This window comes from Esox lucius, chromosome 16, assembly GCF_011004845.1.
Source record: "Esox lucius isolate fEsoLuc1 chromosome 16, fEsoLuc1.pri, whole genome shotgun sequence".
Taxonomy (NCBI): domain Eukaryota; kingdom Metazoa; phylum Chordata; class Actinopteri; order Esociformes; family Esocidae; genus Esox; species Esox lucius.
In genome coordinates, this window is record NC_047584.1 from 31,173,206 (window position 1) to 31,199,085 (window position 25,880).

Sequence of the window (25,880 nt, forward strand, 5' to 3'; positions counted from 1 at the left end):
AGTTTATTTTGCCGTACCAATGCACAAGCAGCCAGGCTGTTGATTTATGTGGAAATGTGGGAGCTTCTCTTCTGTCAGTGTTATGTCAGGGTCATTGTTGCCTGAGGAGGCCCAAGTAACTACAATGTATCCACATCTGGTACTAGGGGAAACAAGTGAGCAATTAAACACAATAGCTGCAATGTGTTAACTCTCATCCAGAGCGACTTTCTATGACCGTGTAACTAGGGCGTAGGAATGGATTATATCGTTACATTTAGAACCAGGCTGTGTCTGGTTCTATACTAGGGCTGTGTCTGGTTCTATACTAGGGCTGTGTCTGGTTCTATACTAGGGCTGTGTCTGTGTCTGTACTAGGGCTGTGTCTGGTTCTATACTAGGGCTGTGTCTGGTTCTATACTAGGGCTGTGTCTGGGTTTATACTAGGGCTGTGTCTGGTTCTATACTAGGGCTGTGTCTGGGTTTATACTAGGGCTGTGTCTGGTTCTATACTAGGGTTGTGTCTGGGTTTATACTAGGGCTATGTCTGGGTCTGTACTAGGGTTGTGTCTGGGTCTGTACTAGGGCTGTGTCTGGGTTTATACTAGGGCTATGTCTGGGTCTGTACTAGGGTTGTGTCTGGGTTTATACTAGGGCTATGTCTGGGTCTGTACTAGGGTTGTGTCTGGGTTTATACTAGGGCTGTGTCTGGGTTTATACTAGGGCTGTGTCCGGGTCTATACTAGGGCTGTGTCTAGTTCTATACTAGGGCTGTGTCTGGGTTTATACTAGGGCTATGTCTGGGTCTATACTAGGGCTGTGTCTGGGTCTGTACTAGGGTTGTGTCTGGGTCTGTACTAGGACTGTGTCTGGGTCTATACTAGGGTTGTGTCCGGGTCTATACTAGGGCTGTGTCTGTGTTTATACTAGGGCTGTGTCTGGGTCTGTACTAGGGCTGTGTCTGGGTCTATACTAGGGCTGTGTCTGGGTCTGTACTAGGGCTGTGTCTGGGTCTGTACTAGGACTGTGTCTGGGTCTATACTAGGGTTGTGTCCGGGTCTATACTAGGGCTGTGTCTGGGTTTATACTAGGGCTGTGTCTGGGTCTGTACTAGGGCTGTGTCTGGGTTTATACTAGGGCTGTGTCTGGTTCTATACTAGGGTTGTGTCTGGGTTTATACTAGGGCTATGTCTGGGTCTGTACTAGGGTTGTGTCTGGGTCTGTACTAGGGCTGTGTCTGGGTTTATACTAGGGCTATGTCTGGGTATGTACTAGGGTTGTGTCTGGGTTTATACTAGGGCTATGTCTGGGTCTGTACTAGGGTTGTGTCTGGGTTTATACTAGGGCTGTGTCTGGGTTTATACTAGGGCTGTGTCCGGGTCTATACTAGGGCTGTGTCTAGTTCTATACTAGGGCTGTGTCTGGGTTTATACTAGGGCTATGTCTGGGTCTATACTAGGGCTGTGTCTGGGTCTGTACTAGGGTTGTGTCTGGGTCTGTACTAGGACTGTGTCTGGGTCTATACTAGGGTTGTGTCCGGTTCTATACTAGGGCTGTGTCTGTGTTTATACTAGGGCTGTGTCTGGGTCTGTACTAGGGCTGTGTCTGGGTCTATACTAGGGCTGTGTCTGGGTCTGTACTAGGACTGTGTCTGGGTCTATACTAGGGTTGTGTCCGGGTCTATACTAGGGCTGTGTCTGGGTTTATACTAGGGCTGTGTCTGGGTCTGTACTAGGGCTGTGTCTGGGTCTATACTAGGGTTGTGTCCGGGTCTATACTAGGGCTGGGACTGAATCTTTCTCAAATACTCCCTTTGAGGAGTATCCCTACAGTTGTTGCTTCAGCAAATAGGCTAGAGAGGGGGAGAGTGGGGGGAGAGAGGGAGAGTGGGAATGAAGGAGGGAGATAAGATAAGAGGGTGAGATGGAAAAAACCAGAGTAGGAGAGAGAGGAGGTGAGTGAGGAGGTGAGTGAGGAGGTGAGGGAGGAGGTGAGGGAGTGACGGAGGCCAAGCCACAGGATCCCTCTATTGTCCAGCAGCTGAGACTTAACGTACTGTTCCAAACAGCATGTGACCTTGGCAGAGGAAAGGGGGTTTCTGGAGGAGAGGAGTGGTGGCAGGATAGTGCCTGTGTGTGTGTGTGTGTGTTAAGCTTCCGTGCATGTCTGCCTGCTTGTTCACGTGTAGAATGGAACAGGTGCCACTTCCTGCCCTGGGCCCAAGAGGTCCGAAGAGAACAGGGCTCAGAGACTGACAGTTCAAAAACAAAATCCACCAACAAGCGACACAGAACAAATATACAGTATCTCACAAGAGTGAGTACACCCCTCACATTTTTGTAAATATTTTATTGTTTCTTTTCATGTGACAACACTGAAGAAATGAGACTTTGCTACAATGTAAAGTAGTGAGTGTACAGCTTGTATAACAGTGTACATTTGCTGCCCCTCAAAATAACACAACACACAGCCATTAATGTCTAAACCACTGGCAACAAAAGTAAGTACACCCTTTAGGTGAACATGTCCAAATTGGGCCCAATTTGCCATTTTCCCTCCCCGGTGTCATGTGACTCGTTAGTGTTACAAGGTCTCAGGTGTGAATGGGGAGCAGGTATGTTAAATTTGGTGTCATCGCTCTCACACTCCCACATACTGGTCACTGGAAATTCAACATGGCACCTCATGGCAAAAAACTCTCAGAGAATCTGAAAAAAAGAATTGTTGCTCTACATAAAGATGGCCTAGGCTATAAGAAGATTGCCAAGACCCTGAAACTGAGCTGCAGCACGGTGGCCAAGACGCTACAGCGGTTTAAAAGGACAGGTTCCACTCAGAACAGGCCTCGCCATGGTCGACCAAAGAAGTTGAGTGCACGTGCTTAGTGTCATATCCAGAGGTTGTCTTTGGGAAATAGACCTATGAGTTGAAGGGGTGGGGGGTCAGCCTGTCAGTGCTCAGACCATACGCCACGCACTGCATCGAATTGGTCTGCATGGCTGTCGTCCTAGAAGGAAGCCTCTTCTAAAGATGATGCACAAGAAAGCCCGCAAACAGTTTGCTGAAGACAAGCAGACTAAGGACATGGATTACTGGAACCATATCTTGTGGTCGGTTGAGATAAACCAAGATAAACTTATTTGGTTCAGATGGTGTCAAGCGTGTGTGGCTGCTCGAACCCCAGGGTCATTTCCTGTGTTTCATTGGTTTCACCTGTGTCACGTTTAGGTCTTCTCACTAGTGTCTCGTTTTCCCCTAATCGCCTCCTTATTTTGTCTCCCCAGTTGCCAGGCTGTTTGTTGGCCACTGATCCCGATCAGGTCCTTGTTTTGAGTGTGTTCATATCTCCCTGCAAATGTCACAGTATGAATGTAGACCATAAAAAGGCAGTTCTGGTGTAACTCTTTTCTGGAACCTAGATCTCAGCACAGCACAAAGTTTGTGCAGAAGTTTTTACTGGTCCGACAAGAGCTTTTTCTTTTCTGTCAGACTCTAATCCAATGATCACTCCACTGACATTTTCTTCGCTCCTCCAAAATGTTTAAAAAAGTGATCTCACCTTGTCTGAAAGTGACCTCATCCTGTCTCAGATAATTCACTGCCAATCACAGTCACCAATAAAAATTAGGTTCAGGTGAGACACAGGTCTTCTGGGGCTTAGGATGACATGTTCTCTGTTTTAATAGGCTAGAATTTAATGACACGCTTATTTTGTCTTCTCAACAAATGGGTGGGATGTTCGTTGTTTAACCTGGAAGGAGATGTTTTGGTGGTTGATTATGAGAACTGAGTTCACATCAGTGTTGGTCCACATTACCGGCTTGTGTCTTCAGTATTACAGGTTACTAGAAACTGGTCTGTACCGATACATTCTAATTCCCTGAGACCAGAATGTCACTTGAGTCACAAACAATTTGTACCAAAACGAATCCAACCAAACCACCAAATTTAAATTACATGAGTTCAACGTGCTAGCTAATCCCTTGGAGTGAGTATTATTCTGTAAAAAACTTAATTAGCATATGTAAAACACTGGAATACTAAGTGACCCTGTCCTTGGTCAACAGTCGGAGGAACAGTCATACAGTCTCATCTGACTAACACTATTCATTCTTTTCACTTCTTTGTCTATGTGTGTGCGTGCGTGCGTGTTTGTGTGTGTGTTTCAGTCTTTGTGTGTGTTTCAGTGGGTTCATTCTTCCTTTGTTATTACTTGGCAGCAAGGAAAGTCCCTGTGATAGAGTGAGGCTGAAATGTGTACTTGAACAAAATAACATGAAATACTTATCTGGTTGCCTATATACTAGAGCCTTGCATTCACACAACCTGTAGGGGACAGGGAGTGGGAGAGGGAGAGGGAGAGGGGGGGGGAGAGGGGGAGGGAGAGGGAGAGGGGGAGGGAGAGAGAGAAAGGGGAAAGGGGGAGAAAACTGGAGAGAGCAGATGAGGGAGGAAGCAAAAACAAGGAGAGGTCGAGAGGAGGAAACGGAGGGAGAGAAGCCAGACAAGGTGAGTTGGGTGGAAAGAGAACGACGGAGTGAAATTAGACATTTTTGACAGAAAGACCTCACAATTTCAATAACCTACTCATAACATGAAAGATGAGTGAAAACATGGCTAGGCCGTGGTTTGATCCTAACAAACAAAATTACTTAACGAAATCTTGTGTCTAATCTTAGTCTATCGTTTATTCGAGACAAATGCTTTAGTCAAATCGCTCAGTGGTTATGAAGAACAACTATGTGAGTCCCAAACATTATTTAAGTCTTCCCCAGACAATGATAATGGGAACTAAGCACTGCTGTGACAGATGCGCTCATAAATGTTCCACAGATATTAAGTAACGGTTCTACATGCATTTCATCAAATGCGCGCAGCCAAACAACTAACAACACCACTTACATCTGGTTATTTTCCACTGCATTGTTCAATGTGCTGAGTATGGCTAGCGTTCACAACATACCAAATCAACAGACGCACCGAGATCAGACAAAAACAACAACCTCCACCACCAATTTGGTGTGAAAGAATGGCGATGGAGTGAGAGGAGATGGATTTAGGAAGGGAGAGACCCACGTTTGGCCTGCACTCTTCACATTCACACACTCTGAGGTGAGACATGGGAGGTTTTCACACAACCTGGCTGTGATTCAGACTAGGGTGTACCCTGCACCACTTTGGCAATCTAACCTAAGGGAAGAGATTTTTTATTTCTTCCAGGACGGGAGATTTTTCTTAAAAGAAACATTGACAGTCGTGTTTTTGAAGGCGGAGCTACTCTAGTATGGTCAATGTAATGCTAGGAATGTGTCGGAGTAAAAACACTATTCTGCCCCAAATTTTACCATATTCCCTGTGTCGTGCAATGCTTTTGGCCAGATAATCATTTAATTAGTGCCCTATGAGAAGAAAGGTGCCACTCAATCATTATCAGAGGCCAAGTATGAGAAGTGGTCCAATCTCTGACCTGCCAACCAGAGACGATGGCCGAAAAGAGAGAGAAGAGTGACAAAGAGAGATAATAGTTTATATCTGTTTCCAGCAGTGGAGAAAAGGGCTTCAAGTCTACAGTCTAAATAGTAACTTCAAGTCCAGCTTTCCCCCTCTTATGCCATCTCACTTTTTAATTTATATAAACTGTATATACACAGTGTATACATTTGTAGTCGTACTGTATGTATATATACTATATGGCAAAAACGAAGTGGAAAATAAGTAAGATAAAATAATAAATATCCAAAGTGGAAAGAATCCGTATTTAAGTAAACATAACACAAACGTTTTCCTTCTCCATGCCCAATTGCTCTTTCTCTTCTCTCTCCCCCACTTTCTCTCTCTCTGCCTCTCTCTCTCTCCCTCTCTCTCTTTCCCATCTTTTCACCTGTGTAAATGGGCTCTTGCATAAACAGAGCACATGAGTTAGATTCATGTGGTTAGCACTTCCATTTCTGGACAGGCGTTTCTTGGGCCAGCCGGGAGGTGAACTATTACCCTTGTCCCAAATGGCACCCAGCTCCATACATAGCACACTAGCCTACTTCTGACCCGATCTCCCAGAAGTAGTGCAGGCTGCAGGGAATAGGGTGCCATTTAGAACGCCCCCACCCTCATTATTTCCATGTGTGATGGCTTCATCTGCCAGGGGAATGTATGGGGATGCATTCATGAAGTGCTATTCGCAATAGTATTTTACTCTTTTGTGTCTATGTGGCAGCCAGAGAACTTCTTGTTCTTGAGTGTGGATTAGTAGTCTGACCATGCATACTTTAGATATGAATCTGTAACCTGTAACCTTGTACACATTAAGTTATACACTCACCTAAAGGATTATTAGGAACACCATACTAATACTGTGTTTGACCCCCTTTCGCCTTCAGAACTGCCTTAATTCTACGTGGCATTGATTCAACAAGGTGCTGCAAGCATTCTTTAGAAATGTTGGCCCATGTTGATAGGATAGCATCTTGCAGTTGATGGAGATTTGTGGAATGCACATCCAGGGCACGAAGCTCCCGTTCCACCACATCCCAAAGATGCTCTATTGGGTTGGGATCTGGTGACTGTGGGGGCCGTTTCAGTACAGTGAACTCATTGTCATGTTCAAGAAACCAATTTGAAATGATTCGAGCTTTGTGACATGGTGCATTATCCTGCTGGAAGTAGCCATCAGAGGATGGGTACATAGTGGTCATAAAGGGATGGACATGGTCAGAAACAATGCTGAGGTAGGCCGTGGCATTTAAACAATGCCCAATTGGCACTAAGGGGCCTAAAGTGTGCCAAGAAAACATCCCCCACACCATTACACCACCACCACCAGCCTGCACAGTGGTAACAAGGCATAATGGATCCATGTTCTCATTCTGTTTACGCCAAATTCTGACTCTACCATCTAAATGTCTCAACAGAAATCGAGACTCATCAGACCAGGCAACATTCTTCCAATCTTCAACTGTCCAATTTTGGTGAGCTTGTGCAAACTGTAGCCTCTTTTTCCTATTTGTAGTGGAGATGAGTGGTACCCGGTGGGGTCTTCTGCTGTTGTAGCCCATCCGCCTCAAGGTTGTGTGTGTTGTGGCTTCACAAATGCTTTGCTGCATACCTCGGTTGTAACAAGTGGTTATTTCAGTCAAAATTGCTCTTCTATCAGCTTGAATCAGTCGGCCCATTCTCCTCTGACCTCTAGCATCAACAAGGCATTTTGGCCAACAGGACTGCCGCATACTGGATGTTTTTCCCTTTTCACACCATTCTTTGTAAACCCTAGAAATGGTTGTGCGTGAAAATCCCTGTAACTGAGCAGATTGTGGAATACTCAGACCGGCCCGTCTGGCACCAACAACCATGCCACGCTCAAAATTGCTTAAATCACTTTTCTTCCCCATTCTGACATTCAGTTTGGAGTTCAGGAGATTGTCTTGACCAGGATCACATCCCTAAATGCATTGAAGCAACTGCCATGTGATTGGTTGATTAGATAATTGCATTAATGAGAAATTGAACAGGTGTTCCTAATAATCCTTCAGGTGAGTGTATGTATACATAGCGCACTTAAGGACACACATCGGTAAAGGGAATGTTGCTAATGTGACCAACGACGCATTCCTGCTGTGTTTTGTTTGAACCATTCCATATAATAGACTTCAACAAAGAAATGTGCACGTGTTTTCATGTGTATGTTTTTAATTGAGTCTCTGTGTGTGTATGCATGATGTGTATATATATGTGTGTGTGTATGCATGATGTATATATATGTGTGTGTGTGTATGCATGATGTATATGTGTGTGTGTGGCATGAACACGCCCTGTCCTATACCAGTGTCGCACCAATGCGCCTGAGGGAAAATGCTGGCAGGTTCCAGGACATTCCAAAGGCAGCCTCAGGACCCCCCCCCCCCCCCGAGGCGAGGCAGCCACCCAGGGACAGCGCTTTCATTTTTCTCTTTCCTCATCTACTTCCGTTAAAAACATGTTCTTCAGGGCTCCAACACTTGCCCTGTGTCCGTTGTCTGTCTCTCCCCAGTGTTCGTGTGTGTGTGTGTGTGTGTGTGTGTGTTGAGTGTGAAAAACAGTCCTGGCCGTCTGTCTGTCAAATGGATCAGTCCCCCCCTGGAGGTGTTTGGGGGAGGTGCATTTTAGAATGGTGACATCATGTCCTGGCCTCAGCAAACACTCATGTTGCAGCGAGGAAACTTAGAGACACACAGGCACAGCTCTTAGGTCATGATCCACAGCTCCAAGAGAGAAGACCCAGCTCTGAGTTCAGACTGATTGGGCTTTGTCCACAAGGCAGATTTATATAGCCTGGCTACCCATACTCCGGCCAACCATGAGCATTTATTTTTTATAGCCTGGCTACCCAGACTCCAGCCAAACATTATTATTTATTTTATATAGCCTGGCTACCCAGACTCCAGCCAAGCATTATTATTTATTTTATATAGCCTGGCTACCCAGACTCTGGGCAACCATTATCATTTATTTACAAAATGTGTGTGGATGGTTCTCCATCTTTAATGACTTCTAGAACGCATACACATTGTAACCCTCTGATTGGTCCAGGAATATGATGGGTTGGGCCAAAGCCATGACACACGTGGGTAAAGCAGAGTTTTTCAATGCTCTCCTTGGCTTGGATTGGTTAGATGATTGAGTCACTGATTACTACGTTTTAAACAACAACCCTCATTTTGAGGTCATCACAAACAGCGTCAGTGGAAGCAGTCTCAGACTTAAGAATGTAGTGAACGTTAGAACGGCAGAAGAATTCCATTTGATTTGTCGGGCAATGCTTTAAAGGCAATTTTCTTTCATTTTGGGGAAAAGACATTCATGCTACATAGCTCTCCTCAGTGGTAAATTATCTTCAAATGGCCTGCTATCCAAATCAGTGATCGGATTGAATTCCAGAAACTCTCCCTCAACACATAAAGCTTTTCAGTCATGCTGCAAGCATGAGCGTGAGGGAGGAGAAAGAGTGAAAACACCAGCGTTCATTCAAATGAACATGATTGCCTACAATTATCATAGAATTCGATGTCAATTAGAAGACCTGTTGGGTAAATTTCATACCGTGGATATTATTGTCATCGTCTTTCATTACAGATATTTGGCTCTTTGCAGAAAGTATTATACGCCTTAAATCACATTGCGGAGATTAGAAAATAAATGATGGCTGTGTTCTGTTGTTACGGAGATACATCTCCAAACGTGTTGTCTGGCGCGTCTTTTTCGTTATCCTAGAGGTTTGGACCGCAGTGACGTTGCAACCTTCCATCCCGGGTGTTACTGGGGCCACTGCAATGTGGAGACGGTGTTTTTATGAACGGCACCTGGCGAATGCATGTGATTCAACGAGCAATGTCTCCTACAAGCACATGCTGTGCTGTAATCCAGACACCCACAAATATGTATGAAAATTGTCAACTTGATACTTGGTGGCAGACACCGCCTTAAAGAGTCACTACATAGTTATGTGACAAATGCCATAAAGGTGTGCGTGAAATTGATACTCCGGCATTTTTTTTTCTGCCTCCAGAAGAGTAGGGGAAGAGTCTTCTCCGCACGTCGTTTGTGATTTTTAACTATATTTTCAACAGGAATACAGACTTTCCGTGTCTTCTGGATTGAATCGCTCCGTGGCTTCTCCGCGTTCACATGGCCCGATGGCTCTCGATTTTCTGTTCCAACCGCTAATTATAAATGCTTTAACTGCAGTTGAACTGAAGTTCAATCTCACACCCTGCCATTTAGAACCATGAACCGATCACCCTGCCATTTCAAACCCCTTGTGCCGCAGTCTAAATGACACACTCTGTGCCTATGTAGTACACTACTTTTGAGCTCTGCCCTATGGGTCTTGGTCAAAATAAGTGCACTATCCATGAAATAGGGTGCCGTTTGGAATGCGAACACAGACCAATAAAGTGCTAGCCGCCCTGACCACACTGAGTGGGGCTAAGCAGTTAAAGCACAGTTCAGTAACGGCTAACGCCACAAGAAGGCAACACGTGAACTTCGGAGAAAAAAGAGCTTTGTTTTATCATCACTTGTTCTTGTGAATGCCCTCAATAAATTATCTCGGAGGCCTTTGAGAACGTGGAGGCAAAGCTCTAGGATGAAAGCGGATAGGAATAAAGATGTTGGTTGATCTGCTTTGAGGTTGTTTCTCATAAGACACTGTGCTGTTTTGTGGTGTGTGTAATTTTCAATTGGCTGTGTTCCATAGGAACCCATGGGAAATACCAGATCAGCATCTTCTCAAAAAAAGAAACTCTTTACAGCTTTATAATATAAAGGCGATCACCAGAGACAAACTACTTAGCTGATTAGGCGCCAAATGCTTTGATTTTCTCTGTGATGAAATTCCATGATCAATTATACTTTTTCTGTTCTACTGTTTTTAAACACTCCTCTTTCTGATTATCTAATGTATCATTAACATATACTAGCCTCATGGTATTCTACTGTTTTACATCAGTCATCCCTCTGTTGTCCATGTCCTCAGTTCCAGTTTAACTTTTTCAACCAAAAAAAATTTAACCAGTGTTTATTCTCTGCTCTTCATGATATGCTCTTCATGATATGCTCTTCATTATATGCTCCTATGATCAGTATGATCAGCATGTAGTCTGCGAGATAAAATATACTTTTATTTTTAATATAGCCACCTTCTAAGAATCAATGCCAACTTTCTAATTCAATGCACTTGAATGAAGCTAAGCAGCTGATGGAACAGAACACTGGGCCCTCGGATATGACTTATTTATGTCCCAATGTTTTCTTTCAGACTTCGGAGACCATTTTGACGCAGAGATGGGGACAAAGAAGTTGGGACGGGTCTGTCTGGTGAGTCTTCCTTTCTAACACTCAACTGTTTAGTCCTTTCTGTCTGTCTGTCTGTCTGTCATGCTGTTTGTCCATCAATTTTAATTACATTTCAATTAAACGGGCTTGGCTGGCATGGGAAACATTTAATCACATTCCTGAAGCAAGTGGAAACATTTAAATGGTGAAAGGTAGCAAAAGCAAAAAAAATCCCCCCAAAAAATGATTTGTAAAATGTATGGGCATGAGTGTAAAGGGATACTGGCATTTCACATTCTACGTTATTAGCTATGTATGGGGTTGCATCAATGTACAAATAGTAATGAGCACGAATCACAAGGTAAAATAAAAAAAGAGATAAATATTGGTTAGACAAAGACAATGTCCTTCTCCCTGTCTTTTGTCTTCTTGCTGCTGTAAATGACAAAGGTCCCATATGCTAAAACAGCTGCTTATTTTGGCCTTGACCAATGTGGTCAGCGTAATTACACAGTCCCTGTTAAGACTCGGGCCTTCTGTGATAGGCTGGTTCATTACATAAGGGTCAGAGGTCAATGATAGTCTCTATAATCATGACAGTGTGTTCACTAACCCTAAGGCTAGCTGTGAGGATCCATGGGAATACAGCGTGTCTATAAATAAACAAACATGTATAATCAAAACCTTGTGGACTCATTGCTCAGAGGGAATATGTTTCTCTGCTCTACTATGCGATGGAAAAATGACTCTGTGTAGACTTGGCGAAGCACTGTTTGGAGTATTCAAGTATTTTTGAAAGTTGCTTTAATCTGGTAAAATGAGACAGATTGTCTGTAAGATGCAAATGCAATAAAGAAATGTATTTTCTATAAATGTATTTTCTATAAATGTATTTTCTATATTGTATACATGTACAACCCCGTTTCCCAAAAAGTTGTGGCGCTGCGTAAAATGTAAATAAAAACAGAATTCAATTATGTGCAAATCATTTAAACTCTATATTAAATAGAAAATTGTACAAAGACAACATATCAAATATTGAAACTGAGACATTTTATTGTTTCTTGAAAAATATATGCCCAAAGACAGGGAAACTTAACCTGGTGGAATATCAAACAACTAATTAGGGTATAAAAAGATCATTTCAGAGAGGATGGGTCTGTCAGAAGTGAGGTTAGGGAGGAGTTCACCACTCTGAAAGACTGCACAGGCAAATAGTGCAACAATTTAAGAATAACGTTTCTCAACGTAAAATTGCAAAGAGTTTGGGGATCTCATCATCTACAGTACATCATTAAAAGATTCAGCAAGGCCGAAGCAAGGCCGAAAACCAGTAATGGATGGCTGTGATCTTCGGGCCCTCAGGCAGTGCTGTATTAAAAACAGACACGATTCTGTACTGGAAATCACTGCATGGGCTCAGGAACACTTCTGAATGCTATTGTATGTGAACAAAGTATGTCGCTGCATCCACAAATGCAAGTTAAAACTCCACCATGCAAAGAAGAAACCATATATAAACAAGATCCAGAACTGCCACCGCCTTCTCTGGGCCCGAGCTCATTTAAGATGGACTGAGGAAAAGTGGAAAACTCTCCTGTGGTTGTATTTGTAAAGTATATATTCTGTTGGATTGAAAGTATTCTAGAATTCCGTGAAATTAAAGACTGTTTTTACACAATGAAGTCTTATTATTGAAGAAAAAATTTAAATGGTTCCTTTAAAAGAATGTGCAATTTAAAAACCTCAGCGTTTCATTAATTTTGTGATTGAAAGAGTAGAGACTCCACTAAAAGAAATATTACCTTTGGCACCATAAAAAAATTTTAATAATTAAATGTTCCCAGTCAATTCTTTTGTTTGAACAAAAACACTGATTTATATAATAATATTAATTAGACTTCAAAGGGACTTTAGTCGTTTTAAAGTACTAGTTCCTTTTTGAGATAACGAATATGCTTAACTTGCTCAATCCATTTCCCCATTTATCCAGAGAGAGGGACCACCATAAATATTGAGTTTTTCATTGGCAATTAAAACATTTGATTTGGTCACATTCTTCACTGTCAGCGCTTCCTGGCTCAGACTAGACCGACATACAATTCCACTTGCCGGGCCCAAGCTCAATCACTTAACTGCTGTATACACCTTGAGTGACTGGAAGACTCAGGGCGAAGTCTGTTCAACGCATTGATCGGCAAAGCCTCTCAAATTATTAAGCATCTGTTTTCGACTCTCGAACATCAAAGCCTCAGTTTTGACGACAGACGATTAGATGCGGAAGGACGATCCGTCCATTTGGAGACGAGCTGATTTGGGAAGCAGGTTTTTCCCTCCGCGTGTTACCATGGGATACCGTGGGACAGCACATTTAACTGACAGCAGGCTGAAGCCTCCCACGCTGGCCCGGCCCACTTCCCCACAGCTTCAGCCATCATCCCTCTGTTCACGTAGCGAACACATCGCCACATCTTCACAGCTTGAATTATTTCAACTTTTCCTAATTTCGGGGGATGTTTTTCAGGCAGGGGGCTATGGGACTGTCAGGGGAACCCCTGAATGACATGGTTCAGCTGTGTGTGTGTGTGTGTGTGTTATTGTTTAGAAGTGAGCTCATTACCCAGGTGTTTACCCAGGAAGTGGCTTGTCAGCGCCAACTGCCAGCCGGCCTCAGGGAGAAGAACGAGACTGGGGGGGAGGAGTCCACAGGGCGGGGCCGGTTAGCGGTGGAGAGGAGAGGAGATGAGAAGGGGGACGAACAAGGGAGGAGAAGAGGACGAATCCTCCGGGGGTTCGGTGAGGTGGGCGTGGTGGAGGAGGACAGACGGGGAGAGGAGTGGAGGGGGGAGGAGAGAGGTAGAGGGAGATGCAGAGTGGGAGGGGAAAAGAGAAGTGGGGGAGGTCTCAGGTCACTGGGTTTTGTGTTTGTCTGTGAATGCGTGCCTGCGCCCCACTCTTCCTGTGTGGGCATGCCTGTGTCGCGCGCCTCTCCGCTCCATGCCAGGCTGCTGGCTGCTGGCTGTTGACAGGGATTCATGAGCCGATAGTGTCAGAGGGCACCCAGCCACCGTCAGGGCCCGTCTCTCCTCCACTCTGGCGAGGTTCCTAATGGCACCCTCTCCCCTTGGTGAGGATCACACTGGGCCCAGGTCAGAAGCAGGACACTACATCAGGAACAGTGAGCCGTTCAGGACGCAAACTCTGTATCTCTCTGTTTTCCCCCGAGAACAGAAGTCAACCCCGGCCTGGAAAGGAAACAGAGAGAAGATAGTTTAACAATTTAACGTCTTAAGTTCCTGTTATTTGCCCCACGTTCTCTCTCTTTCTCCCCAAAACAAAGGCTCGTCGTTGTCATTGACATTTGTTTCCTGATTATGAATGCCTCTACTTGTCTATCTTGTGTGTGTGTGTGTGTTTAGGTCATTGTAAACCGCAGTATATGGTTATGTGCCCAGACTCTGAGAAACAAACCATTGTTAATGGTGATTAACTACAGTGGCTGTAGAGGACATGATCTGGACTGACAGACCAGTGTTCACACAGTCAGAGTTAGGCTATTGTGCAGCCTTTATCCTCATTTCCTGATTGTGTTTTTGATGACATATTATAAAGGGCCTGTATTACCTCTGGTTTGAGTCTCATTATTTGTGTGAATCAGTTGGTGAGACCTTTATTGAATGACTGCTGATTTAAATGACAATACTGGCTTGACAGATAGAGATTAGAGAAATATTTAATTGAGCGAAAGCGTGGAATAATATATTGTAGAGAGCGACAGTCTAGTCACTGTGCTGGTTGCTAGGGCAGAGATTATGAACCTGAGACAGAAATGAAATAACATGTAATCCAAGAGTAGGCTTAGTCTGGGTCTGGGAAATGGGCTTATGATGTACTGTAACAACCCAGAACATCAAGGCCTTGCTGAGCACATAGTAAATGTTCTGGTCAATTTCATTCCAGAGGGGTGTGGATGTAGGTACAGGAAATTACCTCACAGACAGCAGTCAGCTGCTTCCGACGTGACAGCTTCTTGTATTTACTGAATGTTAATTTAAATCTACAGATACGACTGAAACTACCACAACTACAACAATACAACTACAACAATACAACTAACAGTACGACTACTGGCACTTTTACCAATAATAATGTAAACATAAAACGTGTTCTGTCACATATAGTACAGCATATATTTCTGAGTGTACCCACAGAGTTAGATGCCAGTGGAGTTAGATGCCAGTGGAGTTAGATGCCAGTGGAGTTAGATGCCAGTGCCTCTGGTGTCCACGCTGTGCAATGATTAGATTCAGAACCATGTAACCCATCAGCAATGGAGCACCAGTGCCTCCCTGGGGATCAGAGAACCATGTTTGGGATGGACGGTTTCAGTGTCAACACATTCAACTCTCAGTGCCAATCCTAACCAGGGATGTGTACAGTAGGATCTTTCTCTTAAAACTATTAAAAGAATATGTAACAAAAGCTCAGAAACTGTCATCATTGTTTGTCAGTGACTGACAGTGAGTGTCTGGCCCAACCTTTGAAAGTTTAGATTGCATTGAACACACTGTAATTTGTTCGCCATGTGTTTCCTGACAGTACGAGGAGTTCAGCTTGTATTCCCGGGTTGATGAATGTTAGGTGGATGTATCTTTTTGTGGTAAACATTCAGAGCCTTGCGGTTGTGACCTATGCAATGTGGGGCATCTAACAGGTCATTTGAGATTCTGTTCAATAGGCTCTGTGCACAAGCGTATGGACGAACTTCCGCTTTAGCCAGATGTCGGCATATCATTTTCCGGTTTCCTTAAGGCGATCACCCGCGTCGCCCAAAATTTCAGTTTTTAGTAGATGTCTCCAAGACCTGCCTAAAATAAGCATTAGTGATGTCCATCGAATTGTTGATGCCTGGTCCCCTGCTCCAACAAGCAAGCGGAAACAAGGGATTCAAACTCTACGTATCGAGTTATCTGCACAACTACAAGGGTAAGTAGTTTACTGTGGTGTGCCGGCCGGCTATCGTCTAAGCTAGTTAGCGACGTGTTCCTTTTTAGTGTAGTATTAGGCAGGACAATAGAACGCATCAAAATTCACCCTAGCCTCTAAAGAACGCTGGCTGAGCTGGAACGCTAGCGCGTCCCCATAGCAAGTGAATTGAAACTAACCTTCACTCATCCTCTTCTAACCTGAATGAAGCTTGAAATTCCATAGCCTCAAAAAAGCACCAAAACAGGTCTCCTCTTTTATTTTACTACTGTAACCTCATTTCACAACGAAACTGAAAAATAACAACTGACATAGGAAGTAAACATCTGGTCCTATATGGTATTAATTGCGCTTAAAACTGCGTTACGTGGAAGTATTTAAAAAATCTCCTTTTCGGGCAGATTTCTAGTCTAGCGTTTGAAGTCATTGAATGGCGCAAGCCATATTTTATTAAAAAGAGGACATTCTCCTGATTAAAATGATGCCCTAGTTGTACCTTGAAACTTAAATGAGTCACGTACATTATATTTCTTTTTTTCCCCGTACAACAGCACCACTCATCTTGTTGTGAGTTTAAGTGTTTACTAATGCGGATGAGTATTAGTGAGTAAACCGGAAACTGCAATACTGACTTCTAGACAAAAGCGGAGGTTCGTCACTACGCTGGTGCACAGAGTCTATGGGACCCCTATTTCTATATGTTAATGTGTTTTATTTATATCGGTTCATGTAGAATTTATTTTCCTTATTGTTGCATTTGCTGGCACAGTTTCACTATGAAAAAAATATTATGTATCTATCTATATATTATTCATATCTTATACATACATTTTCATTTGACAAGGAAACCTTGTACAAATTGACAAGGCAATCCTCATAAATTTTTTGAATGCATTTTATTGTAAGAAATATACAGCTGAAATATATATTTTTTTAAATATATTTAATATATATATTTTTTTAATTTATAGTGCTTCCTTTGATTAACCCTATGATTTGAGCTAGGCCAAAATGTATGGGCCTATATTTATGGGTTCAATTTCCAGCGCCACAGATAACGGCCATGTATGATCAAGTTGTTTCAGTGTAAAAACACATGATAGATGGCTCATTATACTGTCTTGGATGATATTCAGCTTAAAGTCAGTGTGTGGGTCTGTGTGTGTGTGTGGTCTGAGTGTATTTCAACAGGCCAGTCCCTGTGAGAGTAACTGTAGTGATGTTCCGTATCGTAATGTGGAGGTTTCCTCTGACTGTGGCCCAAGTCTGTCAGGCCTGACGTTCGCCAACGACAGCCTCCGTGATTCAAGCAGCCGGTAGTCTGAAAGGGCCGGGAAGAGACTGAAAGGCGCTTCCTGTTTCTCTGTAGCACGCCACCCCCAACCCCCCCCCCCCCCCCTCCCAGTGGCCCCTCTGCAACCCAGAGCCTGTAGTTATCACCCACACAGGATGTGTGCAGAGAGAGATCAATGCTCCTCCTGACGTGACCCGGTCGACCGCCGAATCCTTCCTGCCAACTGTCCTCCAGCACCTGACAGACAGATAGCACTCTAACCGCTTGGCTAGCTACTTTGTTTCCAGCCGAGGCCTCAATCCCCAGGTCAGCGTCACTTCCATCCGTTATCTTTAGCCCCAGGGGCTGGGCACAACTGCCTTACGAGAGTTCAGCGGTTTCTAATGACAGATCTTAAGCAAATAGGTTCATACATTTCATTCACGCCGTAAGTCAACCGTAAGTCAACAGCAGGTAAATGTAAACGAGGGACTCGAACCTTCTAAAGGGTCATCCCTCCCAAGAACGGCCAGTGTGAATGCAATGATCGGTAGTCCTGTGAGAGAGGTGCTGATTACTTTAGCGTCTGAGCGCAAGCCAAACACCTACATGTGCACAACCTTTTAGTGGATGTGCCACAATAGGAGCACAGTTCTCTATGCCAAAATTGTTTACAGTGTTACAATTCCATACTTAAACAAAAAATGCATCACCATTCACGGCCTCCAAAAGGTTGCTGAACCCTCTGTTTTAGTTTAATATCAGATTTCAAGGAGCAAAACGGATTCATGCCCTGACCACATGCCTCGATAGTGATGACCCGGGAGTGAATTTATTCCGCCAAATGCAATGTTTATTTCAAGAAATCAAATTTGTCCAGTATCCACTCTTTGAAGAAACACATTTTTATTTTCAACAGAAACATTTTGTCTGGCAGCCTGAATATGCCCAAGGCCTTTCTGTTTAGTTGTGGCATTACAGTGAACTGCTTGCCTGATTGCCTGTTGTAGCCTGGTGTACTTATTTAGCTAATTACCTGGATGTTTTCATTAGTCCAAGGTTGCTGCGCCGGGGATACTATTGTCTGGTGTGAGGAAGCTTCTGTCTAAATGAGTTTGTTTACCTCAGAGCAAGAGACCTTTGACAGGCAATTAGCCGTCATAATTACATTAGCTTAGCATTAGCCGCACTGTGTATTAGCTTAGCGTTAGCCGCACTGTGTATTTGTACTGTCTCTCCAGGATTCTGTGAAGGTTCTTTGGGTAATCTGCCGTGCCGAAATTCTGCTTCAATTATGACATTTTGCCTGCCAATATTCAATGATTTTGCCCAATTTGGCAAGAAAATAATGAGTTGACAGAGGAAAACGTTCTGTTGTCATGTGGCTTCATAGAACTGTTAATGTGCAGTGGCCATTTGGAATTGCAATCTCTTTTTCTTCTACTGTAGTTAAGTTTTATGAGATAATAATGCGTTTTTGAAATGATAGTTTTAAGCAGAAATTGTATGGTGATTTGTGAAACATGCAAGCCCTTACATTATATACACACGGAAGTCGTCTGATACTGGATATTGCTTTACATTTGTTCCATACAGTCTGATGTAGCTGGCCTCGACAGGATTTGTGTGTGGCTTTAAATGTTTGGCTCCTGGCAAGCAAACCCGTGTCCTTATTTACGGCCCCGTAGTTACATCAGAAACATACAGTAATCTTCCTGCGTTTTTCCCACAGTGTGACTTTTGACCCCCCCCCACCCCCGCACACACACACCTCCCCCCGATCGATATGTCTGAACTGGGATGACCCCCGTGGACCCGCGGCTCACAACTGTCACAGACCAACAGTGAGAACCAGACGCTGCTGTGAATATGATGCAACGCTGAGAAAGCTCTGTGGGCTGGGAGGGAGGGAGGGAGGGGGGAGGAGCATTCAGGCAGAATGAGCCAGTCATCCAACCGGAGATCTAGCATAGTTGAGGAGCGTTAGTCATGTATGCTCCTCTCTCCTCCCCTCTTTCCCTCCCTCCTCAATCCTAGAATAGGAAGCACATTGTAACACAGTTGCGCTGGGCCTGGTGCAGGCGGCTCCAGTCCTGGAAGATCCAAACATCTCTGGTTTTTGTATCTACCTGCTGGTAGATTGCACTCACAGGTTGCGTTCCCAGATCTCAGCTAGTCTCTTAATAGAAAGAGAGGAGGAGGAGAACCAGAGGTGTTCTAGAACCAGAGGTGTTCTAGAACCAGAGGTGTTCTAGAACCAGAGGTGTTCTAGCCCTTCAGAACAGGAGTTGCCTAGCGCTGCTCTTGGCATACCAACTTGAATTAGTTCATGTTTTCAGACTATTTTCATTCTAAATATACTTCCTCTATGTTAATGGCTTGAACAGCTGAACAGAGCAGGTCCTCAGTTACTAACAGACACTTTATTTTTGTGTGTTTCCTGTTATCCATTCATCCTCAAGGCTCAGTGTGTCTCATCTCCTGATCCTCATCCTTCTTTTGTCTTTCCTGACCAGCCTGAACATTGACCTTGGGCTAATCTTAAAATGGCTTCCCTCCAACTGTGGATCACAGAGGTCAGGTGTGTGTGTATGTGCGGGGAATGGCGGATAAGCAGAAATGGGTCTGTCTGGGCACTGGGCTCAGGGTTAGGGGTCAACATTGATTGTCTTCCGGCAAGAAGTCCAGTTGACATTTTAATGGTATGTAGGTGTGTGTCTGTGTGTGTGTGTGTGTGTGTATGTGTGTGTGTTTGGTTGCAAGTGAATTATACCATAAGGTAGATAGCTATGTATTTAACTGCATTGTAATCTCTAGAGATAAGCGTGTTTAGACAGAGATGAGAATGTTCAGACAGATTAACATGTTCAGACAGAGATTAACATTTTCAGAATGAGATGAGTGTTCAGACAGAGATGAGAGTGTTGAAACAGAGATGAGAGTGTTCAGACAGAGATGAGAGTGTTCAGACAGAGATGAGAGTGTTCAGACAGAGATGAGAGTGTTCAGACAGAGATGAGAGTGTTCAGACAGAGATGAGAGTGTTCAGACTGAGATGAGTGTGTTCAGACAGCGATGAGAGTGTTCAGACAGCGATGAAAGTGTTGAAACAGAGATGAGAGTGTTGAAACAGAGATGAGAGTGTTCAGACAGAGATGAGTGTTCAGACAGAGATGAGTGTTCAGACAGAGATGAGTGTTCAGACAGCGATGAGAGTGTGTTCAGACAGCGATGAGAGTGTGTTCAGACAGCGGAGAGTGTGTTCAGACAGAGATGAGTGTGTTCAGACAGAGATGAGTGTGTTCAGACAGAGATGAGAGTGTTCAGACAGAGATGAGCATGTACAGACTACTAGAATATGCACCAGAAGACACAACTACTGACTACTTCAGAACTGAGAACCACTTTCTGAAATCTACTATTTTGAAAGTCTTGTGTCTGTGGGGGCAGGGAGGCGCTCCTTGTGAGGGTATGCGGTTATGTGTCTTTCTTTATTTGTCTACTCAATAAAAGTCTGTTAAACCACAGAACAGGGATAGCGGGATTGTGTGTTTAGCGTGCAAGTGTGTGTGTGGCGTGTTTGTAGCGTGTCAGTATGTGTGTATTTTCTGTGTGCGTGTAGCATTATGGTTTGTGTGTGTGCAGCGTGTCTGTGTGTGTGTGTGTGTAGCGTGTCTGTGTCAGTGTGTGTGTGTGTGTGTAGCGTGTCTGTGTGTGTGTGTGTAGCGTGTCTGTGTCAGTGTGTGTGTGTGTGTAGCGTGTTTGTGGCGTGTTTGTGGCGTGTCGGCGCGTGTTCCATGGCAGTGCGTCATTTGACTGCTATAAAACGCAATCACAGTGTTGCAGGTCCGTTTCAGCTCGCCAAACACTGTATTTACTGGATATACTGGAAATGTTTTCAATATCCAATAAAATCCAATAATGCAGCCTTCCACAGAGAGGCATTTGCAAGTGAATTGGGTTTCCATGTTACCAAGATGGAAACCAGACTGTCATTGGATGCTTCCTCATTCCATGTGATTGGTTTGAACGGTATCTGATGTAGGAGGAATATATACGGGGAACGTGTGACCTGCATCCGTCCCCTGCACCCCCCCACCCCCCCCACCCACCCCCCCCCCGGTGTAAGGCCATGCAGACGGCGGGGACCAACCTGCGGGACCAAATTATAAGGAAATTACCTCAACGCTGCGGCTCTGAATCGAACTGTAAACACAGGTGCACTCTGGGAACAATGTGTTCACGGTTTATAATGCAGCGCAATGAATAAAATATATACACATGAAACACCTAGTGAGTTCACAAGTCATGTATTTTCAATGGACGCTAACGTCAACACACCGTCCCGATCGGATCTCCCTCTGCTGCTTGATGTCCTCTATATTTAGCCCTCTCACCTCCTCCTGTCATCTTTTCCTCCGCTCCTCATTTCTCCGCACACATCTGTTTTTCCATATCCCTTCTTCCCTGTCTCTCTCTCTTCTCTCTCTTTTCCCCTCTGTCTCTTTCTGTCCATCCAGCCCATTGCCTCTATCTCCTGGACAGAATATCTGACCGACAGACAGTCATCTAGGCCTGTGAACTCTGTATCGTGTGTAGAATCTGTAGAGCGGAGCAGGTACTTCCAACTACACAGACGTTGCTGAAAGAAGTCAACAGGTCCCCCCCTCTCTCTCTGCCATCATTCTGCTTTCTCCCTCTTCCTCTCTCTCTCTCTCCCTCTTTCTTTCTCCCTCTTCCTCTCTCTCTCCCTCTTTCTTTCTCCCTCTTCCTCTCTCCCTCGTTCTTTCTCCCTCGCTCTTTCATCTATTAATGCTCTGCGGTCCTGACTAACTTTCCGTTGAAACTGATATTTGGGTGTATGATTTGTTGCCTATGTAGTCATGCCACTTCTTCTCCACACACACACACACACCCACACACACACACACACCCACACACCCACACACACACACACACACACACTCAAACACCACACACACACAGAGCCCCCAAATAGTTATCCAAAAAATTGTTTTATCCTCCTGCAGATGTCTACCCCCCCAACCCCCCATTTCTCCCCCCCCCCCCTTTCTCTCGTTCTCCCTTTCTCTCTTTCTCTTCTCCCTGCAGTCTTTCTTCCAAGAAAAGGATGTTGGCAGGAACGTTGCCAAAAAAAGAAAATAAAAATGAAAAATAATTACGATGATTTGTGGTTGAAGAAGATTGCCTCTCTGCTGCAGCCTGAGTGCGCTGCTGGAGCTGTGTGTTGTAGTTGGAGAATTTGACTGACGCTCTTATATTCCGCAGGACTTTTCTCCCGGCGTATGGCTTCTCTTTCAGACAGGCACTGCGATCCCCCCTCCCTTTGAGTCAGTCGGACAGTGTTACAGCATGAAAACAACACTTCAACGGTATCATCTGCTTTGCATTACCACAGTATAATGCCCAACCACCAGGGATGGCAGGTGGGAAGGTTTGGACAGGCTGAAGTAACGTCCGACTTACTGCTCCATTCCTTATGGGAAGTTTGATTTCATTCCCAACCTTCCACCATCCGGGCAGAAGTGATCTCTCCAGTTTCCCTCATTTCGTTCCGTCGCTCTCGTCCCCCTGTCTTTCTCCATCTCAGGCGACCCTGTGTTTTTTGTCTCTCTTTTCCTTCACTCAGTTTTCCCACACACTCATCAGCTGTTTCTGACCTGGTAGGGAAAGTCCTCCAGCCACCCAGATTATTTGAGACGATGTGATGTTACACGGCATGTGATGTTACACGGCATATTTTATAGTCTGGCGCCGTGGGGAAGGGATCCAGAATCAGACCACCTCTCCACCATAGAGGATGACAGAGGTCTCTGAAGGCCTGGAAGGCATAAGAGCCTGGTAAGCACCAAGGACGCGTTTAACTAGTCAAATGGGCGTGAGTTAACATGGTTTGAGGCAAGATCACATGACTCAGCAGATTAATTATACATTCTTTAACATAGACCCACCATTCTCAGACCTCTTCGCTAGATTTATAGGTCCTTAGTAAAATCACATGAGGTCATCAGATTGAGCTGACAACCAGTGTGAGGTAGCACTGAACTATGTTAAATAAGATTTGGCGGTTAGAATCCATTTAAATCAAGGTAGTTACATTTGTTGGACATGGGATTAAAAAAAAAATTGCATTAAGAAAATTAAGGGATTTAGGTTTTTATCAGGATCTTTTTGATGAGATGGAGAGATTTTTCACTGAGTAGTACTGAACTAATTCAGTGTGAAGTGGTTGCTCCGTCAACAGTTCTTTTCATAGCAGTAGCTAAATCCCATAATATGAGAAGAAAGACTACTTCAATATGAAATGGTTCTCCTTTAATTTCATGTTTCACGTCATCCACCGAGTGTGCTGTCAGCCACTGCCCAGCGGTTCTCAACACGTTTAATAAACCTTGCATAACGTTTAATAAACCTTGCATAACGTTTTATGAACCTTACATAACGTTTTATAAACCTTACATAACGCATAATAGGGGTGGTTTGGTTTTGAAACCATTCGGCAGTGGTTTGTCACGTTGTTTCCAGTTCAGATCCAATCTCTCTTTGGTTCCTGTATTTTTGGTCAGCAACTGGACTCAGACCAAACTGATAGAATCTGATTAATGAGTCTGAATGCACTTCCAGCTGGTGGCCAGACCAGAACCGCATCCCAAACAGCACGTACTGCCCTACTGGCTCCGGTCAGAACCCTCTACAGAGGGCTCAGGTTGGAGCCCTCTGTAGTGAATGGAGGTCCATATGGAATACAGACCGGAGCAGTAGAACCTTGTGGAGGTTCTGATAACATTCGTCGACAACAGCAGCAACACAGCGCAACCGAAGACATCTGGGTTCCGCGCAGTGTTCCTCCAGTTTTGGAAACTGTGAATGCACAGCAGAGTGGAGTTTGTTCACACTGTCCATGACACAAATGAAGCTGTGCACGCAAAAGCGTCAAACACAGTGTCACTGCCGAATACCCATTGCAACGCCGCTGAGAGGAATTTAAAACACAGTTACAAAACAGGTGTTTGTGGATTTATTACAACCATAAGGTGTTCCAGAAGTGCTGAAGTTTACTGAAAATGACACAATTTGACATTTAATCAGGCGGTTCTTAAAATGTTGACAAGACTAGAGGAAAAAGTGTTTTACACAGGTACAGGACTATAGAAATGAAACAACAACCATGTGTTCTCCCTCAAACCATCTGACCCGGGCCAAAGATTTTCATGCACATTTCAGGCTACATTTACTTACTGTATCGACATCTTGAAAAATGCTATTGTCTTCGACTCTTATTTATCATGCTCCTTGACGGGATTTCTCAAAACGTATAAGGATGTATTCAACCATGTTCACAATAGCTGGTTCTTGGTCCTCAGAAACATGGTCAAGTACAGTGTCACAATTGTCATTACAGATCATTGTTCTTCTTCCTTTTCCTCCTTCTCCTCCTGACTCTTCCTCTGACAAGCTTTCCTGTGGGCATTTTTAATCATGCCAACATCCTGATTGCTTTTTAAGAAAATTTTGCCCGTTAGGGTTTACACCTCAACTGTGTGTTGGGATTGGTAACATTGTGATTATTTGAGTTTGGTATATTGAATGGCAATGTTTTTAACATGACAACATGGTGACAAGTGACAGAAATGTGTGTGAAATAAAGTAAACTGTCATTATGGGTTGAGGTATAAGGACTTCCTTTCTGGAACCTCAGAAAATGATTTTGTTTTAGTGTGTTAGCATTTGTGAAAAACTGTAATGGAAAACCTTTAGTCAAATACCTTCATCATGCATACTGTTTGTGTATATAACTATTAACAGAATGGATCGTATACTGATTGCTGATTGGCAGAAAGATGTGACATAGGAGACTGTATACTGCTGTATACTATTGGTAACCGGTTTCTAATAAAAACTAGGGAGTTTGGGGTCAATGGCCAGTATACCACAAATAAGGGCTGAACCCTGGAACTCTGTGATGTGTCATGCCTAAGACAGCTCTTCTCTGTGGTATATATACCACAACCCCTTAGGCCATTTCTTAAATATACAGTATTACTTTTCTAATAGTAAAATATCCATTGCCAATGATTACCATACAGAGTCCATGGAGGAAGCCTTGAGGATGCAATTTAGTTTGAATTTGGCTTTAATTCACTTTGATTTCAGCTTTAATTCACTTAGATTTTGGCTTTATTTCACTTTGACTTCGGTTTGACTTCGGTTTGACTTTGGTTTGACTTTGGTTTGACTTTAGTTTGACTTTAGTTTGACTTTAGTTTGACTTTGGTTTGACCTCAGTTTCAATTTGGTTTGAATTTGGTTTGACATTGGTTTGACTTTAGTTTGACTTCAGTATGAATTTGGTTTGACTTTGGTATTTTTCAGCTGTAATTCAGTTTGACATTGGTTTTACTTCAGGAGCCAGACACAGGCACATGGTAGGGCAACGGACATCCAGAAGTATTTCAGTTTGTATAATCGAGAGGTATATTGTGGTGCGTTGTGTTGTGTTGTGAGGGGTGTGATTCAAACAGCACTCAAACTCCAGACTGGTGGACCGCAGTCTCCTTCACCACCTGGCCAATGCTGCCTTGACTGGTAAGGCAGTGGTAGTTTAATTATGAATATTCATGCAAATTGATAGCTAGAAACCCAAACAGTTAAAGTAAAACATACATGTTTTGAATCTAGATAGCATTGGGATCAAACCACTTGAAACTTCAAAACAAATCACAACATTTGGCCTGCAGGTCTCCGGTTGGGGAATGCTGCCCCATCCTTGATGACCACAATTCTCTTTTGCTATCCGAACCTGCATTCATTCTGT

At 43.8% G+C, this 25,880-nt stretch overlaps 1 long non-coding RNA gene across 8 annotated transcripts in view; it reads left to right on the forward strand.

The window, feature by feature from the left end:
• The window catches only part of LOC105016605, a 154,146-nt gene that overhangs the window by 66,306 nt on the left and 61,960 nt on the right, over positions 1–25,880 (forward strand). For all 8 annotated transcript variants that reach the window (XR_003777155.1, XR_004574583.1, XR_002198000.3 and 5 more), the window contains one exon: positions 10,769–10,827. This is a non-coding gene — a long non-coding RNA (uncharacterized LOC105016605). The remainder of the gene's footprint in view (positions 1–10,768; positions 10,828–25,880) is intronic.